This window comes from Homarus americanus, unplaced genomic scaffold (genome assembly GCF_018991925.1).
Source record: "Homarus americanus isolate GMGI-L3 unplaced genomic scaffold, GMGI_Hamer_2.0 scaffold45698, whole genome shotgun sequence".
Lineage (NCBI taxonomy): Eukaryota > Metazoa > Arthropoda > Malacostraca > Decapoda > Nephropidae > Homarus > Homarus americanus.
Genome location: NW_024735554.1, coordinates 6517467 through 6540917, shown reverse-complemented (window position 1 = coordinate 6540917; position 23451 = coordinate 6517467). Strand labels below are relative to the sequence as shown.

Here is a 23451-nt window from a genome sequence, read left to right as displayed (position 1 = left end):
CCTCACCATACCACCACTCTAAAACATATCCACCCTCACCATACCACCACTCTAAAACATATCCACCCTCACCATACCACCACTCTAAAACATACCCGCCCTCACCATACCACCACTCTAAAACATATCCACCCTCACCATACCACCACTCTAAAACATATCCACCCTCACCATATCATATCCCCACCATGCCCATTCCCAGCCATCCTTACCATACCGTTCAAGACCATCTATCACCACACTATGTTATCTTCACCATAAAAGTGGTAGTAGAAGTTTCATAAGGTCATAATCAATTAAACTTCCAAATTAAAGGTTAAACTAACTAAATTTGACTTAACATGAAAGAAATCCCTGGTTAATGATGTTTACGTTCAATTATACGCATCAGGTTCTCAATCAGGCCTCTCATTTGGCTTCTCCAGTTAGCAATCTCCTCTAATTTCAATTTCGTGTACAAGTTATGAGAATAATATAGACATTTAATAACTTTTAAGATAGAATGAAAAATAATAAAAGAAAAAAAATCAGTAATCACGGTTTTTCACACATGTACTTCTAAAGGAACCCCGAATATATTATATAATAGATTCAGTTGGAGTTCAATAAAAAAAAACGGGCCTTGCATTCCTTTCCGATGACATAGAATTTATAATCACATGTTGATGGTGTGGCAATGAGGTCCTTACTTCTGTCTTTACGAACTCATACGATTAAAATCCATCCTCGTAGTATTAACTTTATAATTATGTTACGGTAGGTAGACTCGCGAACAAAAGTCCCCTGACAAACACAAAGTACCTAATAAACCTCCTCGGATGTAGGCAACACGTGAAGGATGGTAGGTAGGGTGATCCTCAGCTGCCACCTGTAGGGCTCACGGCAGTGTTGCCAGTAATGCTGTGTGGAAGTTTCTCTTGCTTGGTATTCTTTAACTATAAATCATCGAATAATTAATTACTGCTGCCATGTGATGTTGACTTTCAGATAAAATGCCGTATGGAAACACCTGGTAACTGGTTGCAGTGGCCCCCCCCCCCCCCCCACCCTCCTCTGTACAGTATATGTGTCAAGTATCAAGTACCACCAACCTAGATGTTTTAAATAATAACTTACATTAATAGTACCTCAAAATGACGCACCGCCTGGTATTCAATGACCAATCCCGGCCTCTATGATACCCAAGGTAACACTAACCCTCGGGTTCACTAGATGACGGAACAGATAATCTACATCACTCAAACAAAGATGACAGTACACGGTGGTAAACAATACTCTCAACACAGCTGGTATCCACATCATGAATGGATGATGACTAACTGTGTTATGACCTTGACTGGTGAGCACTGTGTCCCTCACCCCTCTCCTCACCCTCTCAACATCAGCTGGTCTCTGATTTCCCTTATACAGGAATCTGGTGAAAATAGGAGGTATTCTTCCTCCTTTGAAGAGGGGGAACAAGGAAGACTGCCGTTTTTGGATACGATCATTAGAAAGAGTTATCAAGGATCAAAATTCTCCGTATATATACAGTACATATATATAGAAAACCCACAGTGAAAGGATGATATCAGGAGTTGTCGTTTAGTTTTATGACCCATAAGAATATGCAGCCAGGAATACTTAGAAGAGATAGAATACATTAAAGGGACATTCATGAAATTCTGGCTTATAACTCTATATACTGAAGCAACTTTACTCAGCCTGTTAACGCCTGTGAGCCTCAGTGCTAATTGTTGAGGATACATCACACCGAGTGCCGAACCTTGCAGAAAGTTGTTGAATGATTATTTTTATTTTTTATTGGACACATTATATCACAATAAACTTTTTTTTTCTTTCAAGTTTTGCACATTGTAGGTATAGTACTGTACCAAAGATACCATGGTGAAAAGAGAGGAACTTTGGCTGACTTTTATATTGTCATTTATTACAAACTGTAACTTCTGTAATGCTTTTAAGAGTTTTAATAACTTACTCAGCTTCATTTAAAGGAATAGATGTTAATTTCCTCATAACTTATTTGGTTTTTTCCTTTTTAATTAACTTGTTGTGTTGTTGATTTTATGGTTCAACTTGGAGTCATAGGCTTCGGGTACTCCCCTTGTCAACTATTAACCAGAGCATACAGACACAGTATCCTCAACTGCTTTTACATGTTCACTATTAAAATGTCTATCCCTCACAAAGATCGATAATCCATCCATATATTACCGACTTATTACTTAGGTTTTGCTTTTAGTAACATAGAAAGTTTGTCATAACCATTTATATAACATTCCATGACTTCATATTTTTAGTGTACAGAATAAGGCACAAACATTTATTACAAGTATGTGCATAAAATTGTAATACATCTTCTATTTATAACAAGTGTCTAAGGAGCTATATGCGTTCGGTACAATCACACGACATAGAAATGTATTTTCTGTTCTTCAGCTCGAGGTCAAGAGCAATCGACAGCCCTGGTGAGGTGTGAAGGGGTAGGGACATGAAAACTTACCGTAAACACGACTTAGACAATAAGCCATTTAGAGTTCCACCTTATTTATGTCACTGACTGTAAGATGAGAGTAACCCGTCCACCACAAATAGTTAGGAGCCATTTAGTTGTTAAGAGGAACTACACGTGATTACTTACGTGAACAGCAATTATTTAATGTGAAATCAAATGGCTGACTGGATGCCGAGGATATACTAGGCAGGATAGTTGGTGTGGGTGATGGACCGCGTGGATGCCGTGGATAATGGGTAGGGTAGTTGCTGTGGGTGATGGACTGAATGGATGCCGTGGATATATTGGGCAGGATAGTTGGTGTGGGTGATGGACTGAATGGATGCCGTGGATATATGGGTAGTTGGTGTGGGTGATGGACCGCGTGGATGCCGTGGATAATGGGTAGGGTAGTTGCTGTGGGTGATGAACCGGGTGGACGCTGTGGGGTGGTTGTTCACAAGGTCAATGGCGTGAGGAAGAAGCCTGCATCACAGATTCTCTCTAAGTGCTATGATGTGAGGTCTCCATGGGGAAGGCAAGGAAGTGTGAATCCTCTAATGAACCCCCCATGTGCATATGCTGTAGCAAATCCTGGTATAAACCCTTTGCGAGTCCATGCTCTTATAAATGCTTATATAATAAACCTTCTGTAAAAATATCCTCTGTTCACCCTCAAGCTAAGATAAAAAAAAACATTATCTATTAAACTAAAATGAGGCATACACTTCCATTCACTAATATAAATAAGGTAATTAATATTATTCACTGTGTGTAGTGATAATGTGGGTGGATAATGAGTGTTGAGATGGCGTGAGAGTGAGGATAGTGAGTAGGGTGAGACGGGGTGTGGGTGAGGTACTGACCGCACACCCACTTGGCAACCACAGGAAGAGACGTGATAAACATGGCGAGTGGAGGGATAGAGGTGGGGAACAAGGCTATAAGACACGTATCAACTCACAGATACGTTTAAGCTCTCCAGAAGTTCTGTAAATCCTGTAATATCTGTCTGTCTCCGGTGAACATTGGCGTATAAGATGCATAACTAAACTCCACCTCGTGACTAAACTCCAACTCGTGACTAAACTCCACCTCGTGACTAAACTCCAACTCGTGACTAAACTCCACCTCGTGACTAAACTCCAACTCGTGACTAAACTCCACCTCGTGACTAAACTCCACCTTGTGACTTAACTCCACCTCGTGACTAAACTCCACCTCGTGACTTAACTCCACCTCGTGACTAAACTCCACCTCGTGACTTAACTCCACCTCGTGACTAAACTCCACCTCGTGACTAAACTCCACCTCGTGACTAAACTCCACCTCGTGACTAAACTCCACCTCGTGACTAAACTCCACCTTGTGACTTAACTCCACTTCATAGTTTGTTGTTAACAACTCAATCACTCAATGGTCTTTGTTGGCTCTTGTGACATCATTAGTGTTTCCCTCATCATTGGCGACTTCGACTCTTGCCTCTTACTGGGAGTGTCCATGCCTGCTTCTATCATGTTGTTACTAAGATTTTCATGCGTCCATGCCAGTGTGAACTCATGCGGTGAATCTATGCGGTCTCCATGTTGATGTGAGTCAGGTGAACCGTCTATCTATGCGGTGTCCATGCTGGTGAACTGTGGTGAACCGGGTCTATCTATGCAGTGTCCATGCTGGTGTGACACAGACGGCGTCCTAGCTGTCGTGAATCGATGGATTTCTTGGAACTTGACCCCGAGACCTATTGTTGTTTATGGTTCACTGCTGCTTACTTAAAATTCTTAACACTGTTTTGATGTTTCCCTCCTTCATCGTTTCTCTGTTCATATCTTTTTCTCTGTGTTCCTCTCTATATTTGTCTAATTTTATTTCTCATTGTCCTTTTATCCGTTTGTGTGTGTGTGTGTGTGTGTGCACTGTCACTGTGTGTGTGTGTGTGTGTGTGTGTGTGTGCGCCATTAGATTGCACCAATTTAGATAAGATTTTAACTGATAGTAGAACCCAATTGAAAGAGTACAGTATCTCACTACAGAATTTAGAAATCTTAGAGAGTCAACCATAATTATTTGAACAATTTTGATTTTTTTCCCCACTATTTATGTCTTGACTGTAATATATTTCTAATTTAATGAACATTCTCACTACAGAATTTAGAAATCTTAGAGAGTCAACCATAATTATTTGAACAATTTTGATTTTTTTCCCCACTATTTATGTCTTGACTGTAATATATTTCTAATTTAATGAACATTTTTATTAGCCCCATCAGAAGCTCTTATCCAATCCCTTCCACGAATATTTCACTCAATATCATTATTTAAGAGCACTGGTTTATAGATTTCCTCAAAACTTATGGGTAATTTTGTTTTCATTATTTATCTGGCCGCATACTCTGCCATCACACCTTTCGCTTGAGCATTTCAACGTAATTTACTTATAAATTCGAACAACTTATCATTATCATACATCAAACTTACAACAATATTTGTCACTAAAACACAACAATAATAGTCTACCCGGTTATTGTCTCATATACTGCTATGAAAATAAGCACCTTACCGAAGTGCATGTTGCCAGCGGCCGCTTTTCACACAATCCTCGCCTGACAATTGCACCTAGTGGACCATTAACTCACCATGACTATTAACAAATTCCATGTTAGTCCTCCTGAGTTAGATCACTATAACGTGACTTGACCCAGTGATCAATAACTTGTTACTTCATAATACACCCCCCTCCCACACACACACAGTCCACACTACACACACACATACTATCCATTCACACACACCCACACAGTACCCCCCCACACACACACGCATACACCACACAATCCACTCACACACACACCCACACAGTGCATTCACACACACACACACACACACACTATCCATTCACACACACCCACACAGTCCCCACACACACACGCATACACCACACACCAAACAATCCACTCACACACACACCCACACACAGCATTTACTCCTCTTAGTAGGAAAGACTGAGAGCGGACATGACTGAGGTGTGGAAAATCCTACAGTAGATAATATAGTAATGTACACCAAAACACCTAAACTAAAACCTTCACATTAAACGGTAAGCAATTCTACGGAGCCACACAAAGACGATAGTAGAAGAGTGGAATAAACTGCCGAGTTCTTTGATACAGAGTGTAAACGTAATTAATTCTCGCTAAACGGAATGTTGACGTTACAGGTATATCCCCACAAATAAAGGTAAAATATAGTTTGCGTAGTTTGGCTTCATATTATTTAACTTCTCCACGTGATCTCTGGGTTTAGTAGTAGTAATAATCATTGATCTCAGCATAATTTGATTAATTCCTTTTTTTTTTGGGTGTTCAACCACATTTAGAAATACGTCTTACTTCTGTTGACGCATTTCCTTGTGTTTCCTGAAATGTTTATCTGTGATCTTAATAGAAGTGATATAGTTTCGATTCACTGATGACTGACACAAACTGAAGCAATATTATCTATTATAAACGTGTAAATCATCGTCTAGCTTTTCTTTTCTAGTAGTTTAACTTGGACCAGTAAGTCTGTTGCTGCTCGTGAGACAATTATAGTTACCTGTAATATATCTAACAAATGAAAGTCTAAGACACAACTCGAAATGTAAGAGATTCAGCGAGTAAATCAATACAAAAATAATCAGCTATAACAAACAGATCAACATTATATACAGTATTTAGTAATAATCGTGATGTACAAACCAACACAAACCATTAATAAAGACTCAAGGACAATCTTTATAAACATCCCAACTTCCCTAATGACTTCTTATTCAGACCGTTCATCTGGCGGCAGGTTGGCTACTGGGTAAACATTATTATAATTTGTCTGGTAAAGATCAAATAAAAGTTGCAATCTAATTTAATAGTTTGATGGCAATTTCTTACAGTAGATCGAAAAAACTCTTCTTGTCATTGATCTTTGTCTAATTTCCAGTGTTCAATAAGTGCCTCAGGTGCTGAACTTAATAGTGTGTGCATCATGATTCAGCTGACCAATAAATATATCATAGCTTCCATGTGTAAATATAGTAACGTACTCAGTAAATATGAAGGCTGTAGTCCATAAAATTTCGGAGGTAGATATTCAATTCTCCATATAAAATGAGTGTGACCTGGATCTAGTCCTGTATCCGGCATTGACAAGACTTAGACATATACAGTAAGTTTCCGAGGAAGCCATTAGTTGGATAATCTTAAGAGTGAAGGTAAGAACTCGAGTGACTGTGGCAGTTATCGACATCAATAAGAACTCAAAAGACCTGAGGTAAAACAATTTATCGCTCACTGTCAAAATTGTCCTTGAAACTGTTCTTGACGCAAATTTCCTTTTCTTCAGCCTGAAACTTGTATGTTATAACACTCTTAAGCAATACCTTAAAGGACAAGCGTTAGCAATCATACAAACAAGCAAGGAGACGGACAAACAAAATAAACAACACACTAATTTGATGATTTTTGGACAACAGACAAATATAATCAAGATAAATATACAGTACTGAGCGAATTCTCTATAAGTACTAAAACATTCTCTCGACCCCTATAGCAAGTGGTGGAAGTGTCGACGACGGTAAGGAAAACAACACAACGTATATAGAGCAGCAAACTGAACAACACGTTGATAATTGCTTTGATCATTATCCTCTGTTGCATAATTAATGACAAAGGGAGAATAGGGACTCATCACTCCACACCGTCCCTCACTTACCTACCCCTCCACCCCTCCCCCCTCCCCGTTATCAGCTCGTCCCCCTTCTCTCCCCTCAGTTCTGCCTCCCCTCAGTTCTGCCTCCCCTCGCGCAAAAGGAGAGGAGGTTTAGGGGACTGGGCGACAAATCAGCTGCAGTCATCAAATTTAATGGAATGACAAATAGAGTTTGGGGGAGTGAGGGAAACACAACGAAGGAAAGTATGACTAAAACGAGGTAGAATTTGACTGTAGTACCTGCCATAGTTAACGTGTACATTAACCCTGAAAACAGTAGTAGTTGTCACACAGGTTATTGTATTCTAGTTCACGCCAGACGATTTTATTCAGTTGAGAGAAACCTTTATCACTTAATGAGTTAATAGTGAAGAATCAACGACAGTCTACAAATAAAACTAAAGAATAAATACAGTGGATACATAGTTCTGATACAAATCGTAGAGAACTGCCAGTAAGATGTGTGCACATAAAACGAGAATATCACGCGCTGGTAATTCAGGAAGGAAGCCAGTAAAGCACTTATGTAAGGCTACCCCCGTTTCAAAGGCGCTAAGAAGCTAATCTGCTCCCAATTTGGCTTTTTGAGTCAACTTGAATCTGAAGAGATCCAAGATGCTGTGACGAAGCTTGTTAACATCTACCAAGGCGATATAGACCAATGCCTTGGTTTTATTTTTAAGGCTTGTGTCGCATACGTAATTTTTTTTTAATAGTGCACATTAAACACATGTTTCTGCCCACGCCACGCATGTCTGGTGAAGCCTTAGCGTCCTCATCCAGGAGGACCCTGCCCATAACCTCTATTCCAGGGGGCCCGCACAATATATCCCAGGTGGAACCCTGGCCGCCCCATGTACCCCAGGAAGACCAGTGGAGCCTAAGGCCTGACCGCCCCATACATCCCCCTGGTCGGGCCAGGTATCCCAGCTGGAGCTTGGCTGCGTCACATGTATATTCAACGCCGCGCAAATCTCTTAAAGCTGAACTATTCATATGGCGAAACATTAAAAACTGAAATACCTCTCACAGACCGGTTCTCCTCAGTAAACAATTGAGAGGTGTGTATAAAATCAGTTATTGTAAGTGAAGAACTTCCGGTACACAAGACTTTTTTACTTAATGTCCCTGAAACAAAAGATGTCTGGGTGTGTACAGTATGCTCAGAAACATCGTTTTATTACATCAAAAGGTGAAGCTATAACTAAAATGTCTCTCGAAATTTTATGTTAGTTATTCCTTTTCTCTCTTAAAAGTGCCCTGTAATGTTATATTTAATTAGAAAAAGTATGTGGCTCAAAATTATAATCAGCGGCCATTTTTATTAACCTGGAGTCACCTCACAATAAACTTCAAAACTTCATAATGTCTCCTACAATGATCTATATTTGTGACCATGTGCTTGAGTGTGTGTGTATGACGAAATGTATATGTATGAAATTATGTTTACTGAATTTTTGTATGTGTGCGGATGTGGATGACTGTGTTTCCACTCCATCGCCAGTACTGTAATGAAGAATCTCTCCCAAATCATCACCAAATTTGACTAAACGTAATGGATGAACTATACTTTATTGTCCAGTGATAGTGCAGAAGGTAACCGGAGTACACAGAGAAAACCTATAATGTTTGGTAGCGCCACACTGTATAACGCCCATCACGTCTTTACCATATCCGACCCAGTTAATAAAGTTAGAACGAAGTAGCGAGACGAGTGTGTTTACACTGTACCACAAAAGCTTTATAGATTGTATAGCTTTTAAAACTATACAAATTACTTCAGATTATTCCTTAAGCCAGAGTAGAGCATTAATATTATAACTGCTAAATGACAATAGACCTTATAGAAACATAAAGAACTCGGCAAACACAATACCGGTAAAAGGTATAGGAGAGACTACTGCTGCACGTCACGTAATCCTCTCAACAGCTCAACTAATTTATGGTTGGTCAGACTTTTACGAAAATTAAAGGAAAAGCACCAAGTTTCCTCTGAAAATTCCGACTTAATTTTCCCCCCCACAAAAATAAAGAAGTCCAGCCACCCTAAACCCTCGTCAGCTAAGCGTCCGGCCAGCAAAGTTTTTACTGTAATGGTACAAAGTATATACACAAACAGCAAAATTCATTAAAAAAATTACCATGAGTGAAGCGCAAGACACACCATTCTTTGTGACCTTGGCCAAAGCCTGCCAGTACTCTACAGCAGGAAACATTGTCTATCTATACGAAGAGCGTTTTCCCAGCAAGTGGTCATGTAGTGCAGTCTATACTTCAACCCAACCCACTCGACCTTTAGAGAAGATCTTGCCTCAATTCTCAGTTTCCTGTTGGATAATCTAAGAGGAGTAAGTGTTTTCTTAAACTTTATCTTTGATACTTCAAAAGGTTGGCATTCCAATTAAAATGTCACCAGCGAGATACGTTATCAATTATCGTCTTCAACGCCGTACGACCAATACAGACTCCACGTAATCACCCTAACCAACCCAATCTTGAGCTCTTTCATATGTATCGTCTCGGTTGTCCTCGTCTCTCTCCTCATGATGGGACTCCAAGTGGGTCTTGTCTTCATCTTTCTTCTTATTCCCTCGGGTGTCCACATCACAGCTTCTCTTGTTATTTCTCAGGTTGAACACCAATAATGTGTCCAAACCATCTCCATCGGTTTCTCATCAACAAGTCCTCAACGTTCGTAATTTCCCCTATGATCTCATTCCTGACTGGATCCAGGTGTCTTATTCCCAGTATTTTCTTGCTTTATTTTCGAGTGTCTGAAACCATCAGTATAGTTTCATTATCGTACCATGATTCTGTTTCATTAACTAGAACAGTCGTCACCAAACCCACGTATAGATTCGATTTGATGTAGATTGTCAATTTATGTGATTTCCAAACCTTAGTCAACATACCCATAAGTTGATTGACTCTCTTCATTCTCTCAAGCGAGCCATGGTGTCTACTAATTGACCCAAATATTTCAACGTCCCACCATAATATCATCCTCCATTACCAATTCAGTTCTCATACGTTGATTGTCAGACCATCTTTTTTCCTCTTCTCCTCTAGCCCGTGAACTTCCACTCACCATTACCACATCGTCTACTTATATAGGTGCATATATTTGTTTTTCTACCCATTCAATAATATAAATTACTTTATCTTTTATCACCAATCGTTCTCCTCGTACCACAATCGATAAGTACAACACGCAGAAGAGCAGAACATTCCCCTGTAGTACACAACACGTAACATAAAACTCAGGTAAAAGTTGACGACATCTCCTGCCATCGTGTGTTGCTCCTATTAACCTGACATATTGCTCTGGTAGTTCATAATTTCGCAGACTTTTTTGTTTTAACTTTTGAGAAAACTTGTGATATTTCCAATTAATGAATCAATGAAGATTTGGTCAAATTCATGGAGGGTCTGTGCTTATTTATATGTATTGTCCAAAAAAAAGAATTCCAGACAATGCCAATCCAGTAAAGCAGGTAAAAAAAAAATAATAATTTCGAATATTATTAATATCGACCACCAGAACACCACCAAACCTTTAACTTAACGACCTTAAAATGGGACTGTTGGTTAGGTTAGGTTAGGTTAATGGGATAAGAGTCATGTGAAGCAGGAGTCTGGTTTCAGCATGGATAAATTATATGTCCTGAACTTTACCTTGTTAAGTTCAAGAGTTTTAAAGTGATACCATGTGTAAACAATAGCGTGGTTTAAATTAATAAAACAAAATATGACAAGTTTCATCATTTAGTTTGATTCAATAATTTTACACTGTAAATTAATAATTGCCGGTTATCACAATTTTTATTTTCATTATTGTGTACATTATTTTCTGGGGATTGCTTTAGATGGATAAATCTCCCGAACTTTTCAGGTACGAATTCCAATAATATTTGAGCACTGCCCACCACACCACAAGCGGTGAAAAACTGTAAAAAAAAAAATCCGATTTGGCCGATCCGCTTTGGAAAGGCTTTGGGTGGGGCCTATCGCAAGTTAAAAAAGAAGAAGAAAAAAGTGGCCCTTTATGGTCACCTTTTCGGAACATTATCATATTTTGTGAAACAGCTCACGTGTATAAGAGGTTCTCCTGGAGGGCGTCAACCGCATACTCCGAATGAGCTGAATTGGTACACTGCACTAAGTTTAAATTTGCTTAAATAAGTAAACGTGTTTCTTGCTTTACACGGGGAGAACACCTTCCTGAAAAGTTCATTCAAAATTCTATTAAGTTGCAAGTCTGGAAACCGTAGAGATAAGTGCTGCAGGGTTTACTCAATTACTATTTGTGAAGGTCCAGTCACATAAATTTCCTAGGTGGCAAAGGCCTGGTTGAAAGGCTTAATTTAACATGACGTAATAACAAATAACAGAACATATTACGATTTATTTGCAGCTACATGTATTTATAATCTCAAATTGCATTGACAATGCAAATGAATTAAAGAAATTAATTAGTTCCCTGTAAAAAAAAATAGCGAGGTCATGATGTGTACAGTGGGATAAAAAGTAACCATCGTTCCCTCTCGTTGAAGTGGGACCCTGGGGGGGGGGGTGAATAAAAAATTTACCCAAATCTCTACAACCTAAAACACTGCAGGTCAGGGTGTGTCCTGTGGGGCCTTCATTAACTGATTAATGATCATTAGTGTGAAGAGTGACACTTTGTCCTTGTCAATTCTCTGAAATTTGGTACAAATGATGTGATAGTTAGTCTAAGACAATGATAAAGGTGGTCACTGGTGATGGAGTTATATTTGTTCTTCGCTAAATATGTGGTAGAGAAAGCAGACTCACATCAGCAAGTGGAGCCAAACATTGTGAGGATATGAAATGCAACTTTGTACCCCCTGTACAGATGGAGAGAGAGAGAGAGAGAGAGAGAGAGAGAGAGAGAGAGAGACTGGAACCACACTCAAGCTAGCCGCAGTCCGCCCTTCAATATCTCTTACAGGTGTTGTTAAGTCTGATTGTACAACCATTAGCAGATGCGTCGAAATTCATTACCTAATAGAGTAAACTGCTTTATTACCAAATTTTCACTGAATTCACAGAAACCTTCACTATGACAAGGCAATAAACGGGTAGCTTAATTTCATGTGATAGAATGACTGGCGCGGAAATCAAGCCATTCGTTCATACATCACTGAGTCGAGTCATACAGACCAGTTATTATTGTTAAGTGACCGTCATCGCCCTCCGCTCTGGCTCTACTGTCATACAAGTTAACAGAGAATGAATCATATTTTTTCCGTGATTTATATATGTTTACGTCATGTTCGCGTCATGATATTCTAGCATCTTCAACTTTGTTTACCATCGTCTTCATCACATTGCCAAGTAACAAATTTTACCAATATTCTTTTCCAAAATCATCGTTTATACCCGATTATTTGCTTATGACCAAACACATTTTTCAGTACGGTACCAAGTTTATTTTAATTTGGAAATGAAAAATACCAGAGTCTGTCGGCTACGTTTGGCCAAAAGAAAAGTAATCAGCCGCCCGTGCTCACAGAGGCAAACAATATGATTACTCGGCTAACAAGCTGTACTCCACGTTTGTCTTTTATTTGGTTTGACTTGTGTTGAAATCCCAGCCAGGCAAAACTCTTGATACAAATGCTATGTTACACGCCTGTGAACATTAATTAAATAAATTGGTCTTGTCATTAATTCTTAAATAAGTGCTGCTTATATTGTTGAACACATTAGATATCCCATACGGGTGTAAAATCACGACCGGTATTGTTGGCATTCGGTAAGACTGGAAACCAACCTAACCTAACGTCAAAAAAGTACTCGCGATTTCATCAAATAATTTTCCCTTAAAAATTTAATTTGGTGAAGTCGTCATGACAGTCTTCTGAAATCGTCATGGTAGAATATCATCGTCCTCAAAGTAATAATATATCATTGCTTGAAGTCCAGCCATGGAGTAGAAGGTAACTCAACTTTTGTTTAAGTAAATGCATTAGTCTGTTTACGTAGTCCGGATTAGTAACTAAAAGTTAGATTAGAGTTAAAGTGCAGAAAGTGCCAACATATCTTAAATATATATATATATATATATATATATATATATATATATATATATATATATATATATATATATATATATATATATATATATATATATATATGAATATATGAATGTTGGAATTGTAAAGAAATAAGAAAAAAGAGGAAGTAGAGATAACAAGATTGATATACAACGATAAAAAATACATCAAAGAGGACATTAAAACAAGAGTAAATTACAAAAAGCATTAAAAATAAAGACGAAGGAATAATGTTTCGGAAATAGAGACGATGGTGGCAGCATGGAAGGAATACCTTGAGAACCTGTTGAACCCACAAGGATAAGAGAATACCACACCCAATGATGAGGGAGATAAAGGTGAAGACATAACGAAAGAAGCAGCGAAGAGAACAGTTTAAGAGGATGAAATGTGGGAAATAATATGGAAGGGATGATATGATTGTGGGTATGATGTGAGCGCTGGGCAAACAGGAGTTGAGCGGGGCAGAAACCTCTTGTTTAAGGAGTGTTTTAGGACAAGGCAGATACAAGGAGGCTGTAGGAAGGGGCTGATACTTCCATAATGGGAAAGTAATAGACGAAACTTGTGGAAATCAGTACGATACAGAGGCATTATCCAACTCAGTTAAGCATTTATAGGGGTAAATTATAGAAGCAAGGATAAAACAAGCGGGAGTGAGTAAGTTAGCAGAGAATCAACAGGGAAGAAAGAGTAAGTTCAGATAATATATAGCCATCGAGTTTGTAGACCTTGAAAGACACATAACACTGTCCCGCGTTCACATTTAAAGTTCATAAAGTGGACGGAGGTATAGAGGAAGAGGTAGGGGAAATAAAGACGATGATGATTGAGGGAATATATACACATCAATAATAATTGTTTAAGTGGGTGAACAAACAACTGGGGAGTTTGAGAGGGAGAGAGCCTATAGGTCAGATACTCCCCATATTTGTAATTGTAAGATACTCGATCAACCACATGCAAATGACTTAGTTATTATAGTGAAGAGCATTGGAAGGGTTAAAGAGACTAATAGTGGAGTTATATGATACATGAAGTCAAAATAAACTTGGAGTAGACAGAGATAATGTATAGCTAAAGTGGGAGAGAATGATTTAAATTTACAAACAACAGTGAGATGACAATGAGTAAGGATGGTGATAATAGCAAGTAACTAGGTGCAAAGGTATAAAAAAAATGCAAGGAATTTTGTGAGATAGGAAGATATGAAAGAATTAAAGGTGTGAATGATCTAGAGATGCGAATAATACAAATTTATGAGCTGGCAATTAGGTTTAGTAACAGTAAAATTAACGAAGATACAAGAAGAGAGGCTGAAGGTAATAGATAATTATATAATGGGCTTTGAAGATTAAGTAAAAGAAGCGAGTTTTCCAAGAAATCAATGGCTAGTGTCAGAGAACCGTAATGACTTAGTGGGACTCCCTACTTTAGTGCCCTCCCCCTCAGTTCTAAATTATCCTGTTCCAAATAGCTGTAACGATGGGGGAGACTTTGTTGAATAAATTATACAGTGAGATGTGTCTTACCTCTTACAAATAGGGAGTGTGTGGAAGAAAGAGAACGACAAAGAGAGAAAGGGAAGACCAAGAATAAAGTGGATAAACAGAGTACAAAAGAAGCCTGATAAAGAGGAAGACCGACTGCATACAAATGATGAGAATGGTATAGTTTAGCGACCCAGATGGTGAAGAATGGAAGCAGTATATAGAGCCCCCATCATGAGATAACTGACAACGGAAAGAAAAAGAAAAGCGGGAAGAGATATTAGTCGTTTTGTAGTAAGCAATTCGTAAAGCTTAATCACTCATAGTTCATTCAGTATGCAAACAAAATTAGTAGAAAAACAATACTATGGGAATTGCACTCGGGGGAACTAGCTGCATGTGTGGAAATATTACCTCGCCTCTAGTAAAAGCTAAAGAGAGAGAGACTATTCTAGTTCCGGTTTTATACAATAGTTTTTGTTTGCGTTTTAATACTTCATTATGAGGAGTAAATGTTATCTATGCTCAGTAATCCGCCTCATTAGTTCGTAATACCAGGCAGCTCAGTGTAAATTTTTTAACCACAGTTATCTTTCCATATAACTACTCAAGAAAGTTGCTGATAGTAGTCTGTCAAATTTGAGTAAAGAAACGTTACTTGTGAGTCATTCCACAGTAGCTAAGTGAAAAAAATAATAAAAAACATCAATAACATATAACGAAAAAAATCATCAGTTCAAACCTCCAGATAAATAAAACCAAAATTACGATAAATAAAAAAATTCACAACGCATAAAATTCATTATAAACCAAGAAAAAAATTCCCCATTAACATACAAGAAACTAACCACCATCAACACATTCAAACTCTCACTTGAACGTACAAAACATACAATAGTAATATACAAGACCCCGCAGCAACATACAAATAACATTCACCAATCAACATACAAACATTTACCTTCAATAAACAAAACTGTACATCCCTACACAAGAACTCAGCGCTTACAAACAAAATCCACCCACTATCAAACACAAACAGCAGCTTCAAGCAAAACCCACTGTCAAACACAAACATGGATCACCTGCAAACAAAATCCACCTGACCGATACATAAACATTCATTATTTATGAACAAAACACAAATAATTATTCACCAACTACAAACAAACTACACATTCAAACATTCACTCTTTACAAACAAAACCCCTCCAAAAACATAAACAGAAACATTCGCCTCGTCAACTACAAACAAAATATATTGTACCATCTACCACAAATACATTTACCAACTACAGGGTGTCTCAGTAAAATGTATTCACAGTTACAATACAAAAATTCACCCGATATCCATGAAAATCTGTAAGGCAGTTTATCTACTTATTTTTTTTTAGTTACCCTGTAGTATAAACCAAACATTCACCATAACACAATCATAAAACTCATTCGACAACAAACATTCCCACTAATGAGAATGTGATCCCGTTAACCTGTTAATAATATAAGCTTAATTAGACTTTCCCATAGGCTATACCTATATTATACTCCCAAGAAAAAATGAAGGATTTCAGAGATCAAGAAATGAAATGTATATCAGAAATTGAATAGTTATGTAAGAAGAAAAAAATATACAGTACAATATATCAAGATTAGTTTATAACATTATAAATATATGGCAGACATACTTTTTCCAATATAATTATAGGTACGCCGGGTTATGTTACACCCTTTGCGTAATGCCATGCAGGGGTCGTTCAGTTAATGACGTGTTTCGCTGCTACAGTCTTTCATTTTCTTGATATAGATTTATTTACTCAGATAAAATAATTTGTAAATAGATCATGTTGTTCAATGGTAAAAGTAACGATTTCCAGTCTTACCAGTTTATTGACCGAATTAAGCAGTTATTTCCACACAGCATATCCTAAAAAGCCTTGTTCATCCGTTCAGTAAATCGTTATCATTTATATAGACAATTAGGCATGTTGGTCTCTAAATTCTTCTCTGCTGCTTCCATCAATTTTCTGACTGCTGCTGCCTCGTTGTCGATTAGTTTAGGACAGCAAGATTTTTCAGTACGACACTCAAGAGGAAGGAAGGAAGGTGCAGGGTGAGGGGGGAGGCCTAAGGGCTTTCCGTTTCAAAGAGCTGATTGGGTGGAGCACCGTTTGAGTGGTGAAGCCTATTGATTTTAGTCTTTACATCACGGAAACTTGATGAAATCAGATAAACTCTATTCACGCCAGTTCTTATAAATGTACAACTTTTTTCATTAGTTATTTTCATTCATTCACACTACCACTTTTAATATCAAGTGATTAACATTGAAAATCTTCGTAGGTCATTATAATCCCGTAAGTTGATATCAAGAAGTTTTTTATATTGAAAAAAAAAACCAAGCGTGAATGGAGATTTAAAAGACCTGATGAATTGTAAATGATGAATCCACAACAAACTGACGAAGGGTTCACCAGAATAATCAATATTAGATTTTGTACGTTGGACTACATGGCAACTCTCCCTGTCCTTGGCTAGTCGGCAAACTTCGCTTTGTCATTACGTTTCGTTTACATGTCAAAATATTTCCCGTCTTAGGCGGTTCTCGATAAATTTTCAGTTTGATGTTCAGTATATATACAGTAAAGATTATAAAGTACATACTACAGCGTTCTGAGACCGCCTGCAGTAAGCTCTGCATTAGAATCAGTAAAACAGAGACAAAACTTAACAAAAACATTCTCCTGTTACATGTAGACTACTGTAAACTCGGAAATGGTGGCGCATGAAAACACATCTAAAATAATTGTAACATTTTATTCCTGCCCACGGTAGTTAGTAGCAGCAGGCACATAACAAATTTAGTATTACTAATATCTTGCTATCCATTATAAGGAATACTAATAACGGTGAGAGGATAAATTAAACATTTTCAGTACAACCTACAAAAACATCCGCACCAAATAATACAGTACGTACCTGCGGGCAACACAAACAAAAACGCACAAGCTCATTCACCTCATGTACCGGTATGTGAAACATAAATGGATGCAAGTTTTATGCACTTCACAGATTACTCGTGCACTTTCACTTCCATATTCCAGACACATATGCCATATACCTGTACAGTATATCTATGTTAGCTAATTTTGAAAAAGGCCAAATAGCTGTTTGGCCTTTTTGCATAATGATATTAAATGCCAGGCCCCTAACCTAAGCTAACCTAACCCTGACCACACAGCTGGCATGATTGCAAAATGTCATTAACATGCCTGGGTACGGTTAAGTTAGGTTAGGTTAGGTGGGGGGCCTCACATATAATATCATTATGCTGTTTGGAATTTTTGCAAAAGGACCAAGTTCGTAAAAAATTCCGTAACATATACAGTTAATTCATAGATGCTGTACCTTCCACTTAAGACATTGCTCACATAATATTAGGTACAGTACATACAATACAGTAAATACGTACAACAATAATATACTAGACATACTTACACACCTATAACCTGGACACACACTCCATGTTATATAAAGAATGCAGAGGTAAATTTATAGCATACTAGTATATTTTACAAAGGTGCATACACACATTAATAATGATAAACAGACTCACTACCGAACAATCATATAATTGCTCCACTAATGACACGGGTTCTCTCCAACATTTTACAATTTTTACATACAACAAGTCTTAATCTTAACAAAACGAATGAGAGAGTTCGGGGCCAAAAAATATACATTTTCAATTAACAATTGTATTTATTTATTTTAACGCAATTATAAAGAGGGTGCATCTACATGGGACCTCAAAAAAGTCACTTAGTTAACACACATACCGCACACCTGTAGTCAAACCATATACCACATAGGACAGAACACCTCTAAAGATACTGCTAGTTAGTTTATAGACACTTGTGGAGCCTTACTCGGTGGACTGATAAAATTAGACACACATATATATTTTTTATTATTATTACTGTGTGTACAGTATATATATGTGATGATAATAACAACAATAATAATAATAATAATAATCTGTTTGTTAACCAATATAGCAGCCATAAATTAAAAATATACAAATAGTGGTACACATACACAGTATATGTTAATGACAAGCGGGGGGGGGAAGGGCCATTTAACAAAGAATTTCAGCAAAGTTACAATTACAAGAGACTGATAATGAGTGAAAACACAAGTTATCTATGAGTTGTTGATGATCTTAACAGTGGTTGGAAATTGGAATGGGGCTGTTCTTATAGCGATCAGTACGTGGTCCTATGGGCTGGAAGAAGATTGTGGTATCGAACAGAAATTTGAAGACGAGGGATCTCAGGTGGTAGCAGGAGAGGGTGTCGAGGATAGTGTAGTTGCTTCGTCCCAAACTGACAGATGAGGTCATGGTGATATTCAGAGAGAGTTGAGAGGTTCAATGTACTGAGTGCACCTCAAACGCGGGAACTTGGAGGGATTTGAGGCGTCAAATCATGTGGAGACGATATCAGGAAGATTTTTTGATTGTACTGATGTGTACTTTCCAGTCCGGTTTATCTTTAGCGACGCCGAAGAGCTTGATAAAATCCAAAACCTGGAGTGTGTTGGGGCCCAGTGTAATGGAGGGTGATGGAATGTGGCCGGTGGAGAGATTAATGTGCATAACCAGGAAGAAGAGAAGGAGGAGGAGGAGGACAGCTAACTTCTCCATAGGGTCGTTAGGGTCATCAACACTTATGAGATAATTAGAGAACCGAATCTATAGTACTAAAGAGTTGGAGCCATTAACAGAACCAAACTCATGGTTATGTATCTAATAAGAGGGACTGATTGAGAGAAAGTGTGGTTGCCAAGGTGCTGGTGGTAGCCTCAGGACTGCACGTAGGTGAGTGATTAAAATGGAAGAAGCGATACGTACCGGTATATTGGCGCTCCAGTACTAGAGTAATACCCATCCAAAAAAAATTCAACTATTTGCAAACATAATCAACAAGAGATTATTTTTGTGGTTAAGGATATTCTTTTTTCAAGGTCACATGTTATAAATTCGTTATTGGAAAGGAATCATCACTTATGGAAACTAAAGTGACATCAGTAAATCAGATTTAAAATACACGATAAATGATGTGCAATACCGGTACATGGTCTAATTAGAGTCAGGACAAACAGGACCCCCCAAGATGTTAGAAATAGAAATAAATTAGAAGAAACTATGGATAAAAATGAATACAGTAACACAAAAATATATTATTTTTAAAGAAAAACAGGTTAAAACGTTATCAAATCTAGAGGGATTGCATGATGACCTTTTGACATGTTGCCCGATTAGCCATATTGATACAGGAGCTCCCAGGTTGTAAATAAGGAGGCAACGCAGGCTGTTTCTTAGTGAAAAGGGCCCCTTTAATGACCCTTTGCCTTAGGTCATTTTTGTCCTAAGTTGGGTCCTGGCGTGCAGGTTGGAACTTTAATTAAACTACGAGAAATCATGTCCTTTAGTGACACCTGCGTCTAGGCTGTTATTCCTGCACGGTATACGGTACAGGTGTGTGGCTAAAGGATCTTCGATGATGAACAATTCTCGAGTTGATAGCCATCGAATTTTCACGCCATTAAGATGAATTAATAATCTAACAGTAGAGTACTCACACGTGCAGCTCTCTGTAGAATGAAAATGGTTAAATATCTGCTCCAGTTGAACAAAACAGACGAAAAACACAACGCCTGCCTTCCTCACTTAACGGTCTTCTTTGTGCAACTTCGAGTCACATTATGTTGTTCTTGTGATCGTTTGTTTTGTAAATTTTTAATATTTTTGGGGGAAATGCTTGTAGGCTAAGTGAAGCCCATTGATGGTTAATAAAAATAATATATCTTACATATTCTTTTATATAGTACATTAATAAAGAACCCAGATGAACAGTTGCTGCCGTACGGGTCCTAATAAGACATCTGAAACAGTATCATGAAAGAACGTTTGTGAACACTGATGTACAGTAACTTTTGGAAGATTACAAGTGTTTTGAATAGGAAACTTATGTGATGAATGTTCCTTTTAGGATAGCTGTTATGGGAGTAAACAAGTTCAATTCAATGAGTCGAATATGTTTTTGTTTTTTAATATATACTGTATATATATATATATATATATATATATATATATATATATATATATATATATATATATATATATATATATATATATATATATAGAAACGTGGACAAGATAAATCTCTATAAAACCACACAGGAAAAAGGAAACACTGGAGCACCTTAGCTTTCGTCTTTATTCAAGACATCTTCAGAGGCAACTGTTATGTAAGACCACCCTATATATAAGCCTCCTTCAGTCACTGTAAATTCAGTTGCCTCTGAAGATGTCTTGAATAAAGACGAAAGCTAAGGTGCTCCAGTGTTTCCTTTTTCCTGTGTGGTTTTATAGAGATTTATCTTGTCCACGTTTCTATTGTGGAACTATATATATATATATATATATATATATATATATATATATATATATATATATATATATATATATATATATATGTGTGTGTGTGTGTGTGTGTGTGCTGCCACACACTATGTGGCAGCAACACATTTTTCACACAATGAAAGTTAGCAATATGGTGCGCAAACAATATGGCGGAAGAAACACATTTTTCTGCAGCAACTCACCATAATCAGCAAAAAAAATCATTGACACAAGATAAAAGAAGACGACGGACAGACAAGGGAAAAGCTACCTGAGATTAACCAATTACGAGTTTAATACCTGATGGTCACGTGTACCTCCCCAGGGCCAGGCTGGAACCATCACCTAGCGTCCACACAAATTAACTTCACTCACAATAACGAGGCGATCATCTTGTGCCTTTTCATTATGGGTTCCAGACAAATAGAATTAACTAGCTTTTTAGAACTCATCTGTGTAAACGCAGGGAATAATGTTCCATGGTACTTATTACCTACTAAAAAATATGTAACAGGGAGAAACACTTTTGAATATTTATTATGACTACATATGATAATTTCCATGCGAAATGTCACTTATATACTCACCTAATGCGAAGGTTGCATGGAATGTCTACGACGCTGTTGACACACCTGAGATACGTGACGTCACGGTATTCACACACTTGTCCGATAGATTGTTTTCAAGGAGAAAGTCTAATACTGGCGTGTAGGTTTTTCACAAAACTCACTTAAGTAGCTGAAGAATATACAATTATTTATTAATAGCTTCTGCCAAGATGAATTAGCATGCATGCATGTACTGTATAATTATATAGTCGACAGTATGCATATATCCAGTTTACCATATTTCCTTCACTACCATATACTGTATTGTTGATGTAGATGCACTACTTCAGCCATTGCTTCATCTTAAGACACACATTTAACCGTAACAATAAAAATAATAAATTAAGGAATGGCCATGGATGAAAAATTACTGGACAATATACTGTGCAGTGGCAGGGTGGGGAGTTGCCAATTACTATTATGTTTGGGTTTAACTCGTGTGTTCCGCGAACGTTTGTGAGTAGCGAGCAGTTGTGTAGTTGTATGGTGTTCAATGTTTCATATAATATATTTAGTTACAAGGACATGTTCCAAGTGACAATTCGAGAACTTATATGTAAAAAAGCTTAACGTAGATGTGAACAGCTAAGACGAGTGATATAATAACATGGAGCAGACAACACGAACTAGACTGCACTAGCTTCACCGCACACTACCACCACCAATCGTCTAGCTTCCCAGCTAGTCTTTTTGACATAACATTCATGTGTCGATCCTCAGGATCTTTACCAACCCCCCCTTTCCTTTTATATCATTCTGGGGTATATTTTCATTCCGTCTTCTTTAGGTGATGCCATCAATTAACCATAAGATGGAGCATACCATAGGATGTACATTTGATGTTGACACTTTAATCACTACACTCTATTGACACTCATTACAAAAGATAATATACACTTTATTTTACAGACTACCATTATTTCTTTACATTCTTACTTAATACAACCATCAAGAAGATGAATTTTATATGGAAATAGAGCTTGTGCTGAGAGTAAACTCGCGCACAACCACCTTACACCGGGTCCAGACCAACACTGGGGCTTGTCCCTCGACAGCTCGACTCTCGAGCGAGCCGTGAGCTCGGCATAACCAACATCCCGTGTCGTAGACTGGTGGTTGGCTGATGACCAGTTTAACCCCGACCTTGTTTACAGTCGCGTGTCCCCGATAGGTAAACTATTATCGCGCCCTCAAAAGTAAGTACGATATATTTTTAAGTACATTTCATAACCAAAATTGTATATATATATTTTAAAAGGTTCACTCACTTTTACATTAAATTTTTATTTTTCATTAATATAAGACATTCAATATGAAAATTTATGTAAAAGAGGTAGGAGTTGGTAAAAAAGATTATTATTGGCTAAATGGAAGTTTGTTCAGAACCAACCAACTATTGTCGAAAAGTTTTAGACTCTAAACCACATTATTCAGTTATCAGAGACCATAGCCACGCATTCAATCACCCTATAAATAAGGCGACGACATAACAGTCGCTCCTCACCCACCGAGCATGAGTCAAGAAGGCAATCATGATCTCCACATGTTTCCCTGCTGTGCGCTGTGAGAGCTCTTG

General features: G+C 37.7%; 1 protein-coding gene across 2 annotated transcripts in view; it reads right to left on the bottom strand.

The window, feature by feature from the left end:
• Positions 1–22903, bottom strand: part of LOC121871468 (tip elongation aberrant protein 1-like) — a 77994-nt gene extending 55091 nt beyond the window's left edge. Inside the window, exons 1-2 of one of the 2 annotated variants that reach the window (XM_042373813.1) lie at positions 22804–22903; positions 21855–22005 (exon numbers count right to left, since the gene is read on the bottom strand). The gene's annotated coding sequence lies outside the window, so the exon portion shown is untranslated. The remainder of the gene's footprint in view (positions 1–21854; positions 22006–22803) is intronic. The other variant, XM_042373811.1, reaches the window with a different exon arrangement.
• Positions 22904–23451: the final 548 nt, after the last annotated feature.